At 39.0% G+C, this 1,387-nt stretch overlaps 1 protein-coding gene across 1 annotated transcript in view; it reads left to right on the forward strand.

The window, feature by feature from the left end:
- A2ML1 (alpha-2-macroglobulin like 1) overlaps window positions 1-1,387 on the forward strand; it is a 62,251-nt gene that overhangs the window by 4,445 nt on the left and 56,419 nt on the right. The gene's annotated exons all lie outside the window — the stretch shown is intronic.

Below are 1,387 nucleotides of genomic sequence, written 5' to 3' on the forward strand. Positions count from 1 at the left end.
ACCTCGTGATCTGCTTGCCTCGGCCTCCCAAAGTGCTGGGATTACAGGCGTGAACCATGGCCCCCGGCCTCTCTGAGTAATTTTTAAATGTGCAATAAATTATTATTGACTGTAGTCACCCTGTTGTGCTAAAAACTACTAGATCCCTAGATTTATTCATTCTATCTAACTATATTTTTGTATCCACTAACCATTCCAACTCCCACTTCTCACCCTGCCCACACCTACTCTTCCCAGCATCTGGTAACCATCATTCTGTTCCCTCTCTCCTTTTAAAAGAAATTTTTCTCCTTTTACCTTATTTTTTCCACACACCTTAAAATTATCATTCTATTTTCTATCTCCATGAGTTCAATTATTTTAATTTTTAGTTTCCACAAATAAGTGAGAACATGCAAAGTTATGTCTTTCTGTGTCTGGTTTATTTCACTTAACATAATGACCTCTTGTTCCATCCATGCTGTTGCAAAGGACAGGATCTCATTCTTTTTTATCTCATTCTTTCTGAATAGTACTCCATTGTGTATGTGTACCACATTTTTTAAATCAATTTTTTATCATCTGTTCATAGACACCGAGGTTGCTTCCATATCTCGGCTATTGTGAATACTGCTGCAGTAAACATGGGAGTGCAGATATCTCTGTGATATACTGATTTCCTTTCTTTTGGATATATGCTTAGCAGTGGGATTGCTGGATCATATGGCAGCTCTGCTTTTAGTTTTTTTCAGAAATCTCCAAGCTGTTCTTCATAGTGGTTGTACTAATTTACATTCCCACCAACAGTATATAAGGGTTCTCTTTTTCTGTACATTCTCACCAGCATTTATTATTGTTTGTCTTTTAGAAAAAAAGCCTTTTTTTTTTTAAATTTCTTTTATTTTTTAAAGACGGGATTTCACCATGTTGGTCAGGCTGGTCTTGAACTCCTGACCTCAGGTGATCTGTCCACCTTGGCCTCCAAAGTGCTTGGATTACAGGCGTGAGCCACCGCGCCCGGCCATAAAAGCCATTTTAACTGGGGTGAGACGACATCTTGTAGTTGTGAATTACATTTCTCTGATAGTCAATGATTTGAGCACCCTTTTTATATACCTGTTTGCCATTTGTATATTTTCTTTGAGAAATGTCTGTTCAGATCTTTTTGCCCATTCTTTAATCTGATTTCTGGATGTTTTCCTATAGAGTTGTTTGAGCTCCTATGTATTCTGGTTATTAATCCCTTGTCAGATGGTTAGTTTGCAAATATTTTCTTTTTTTTTTTAATTTATTTTATTGCAGGCCAGGCGTGGTGGCTCACGCTTGTAATCCCAGCACTTTGGGAGGCCGAGGCGGGTGGATCACGAGGTCAAGAGATCGAGACCAGGCCGGGCGCGGTGGCTCAAGC

Source organism: Cebus imitator, unplaced genomic scaffold (assembly GCF_001604975.1).
Source record: "Cebus imitator isolate Cc_AM_T3 unplaced genomic scaffold, Cebus_imitator-1.0 Scaffold469, whole genome shotgun sequence".
NCBI classification, from domain to species: domain Eukaryota; kingdom Metazoa; phylum Chordata; class Mammalia; order Primates; family Cebidae; genus Cebus; species Cebus imitator.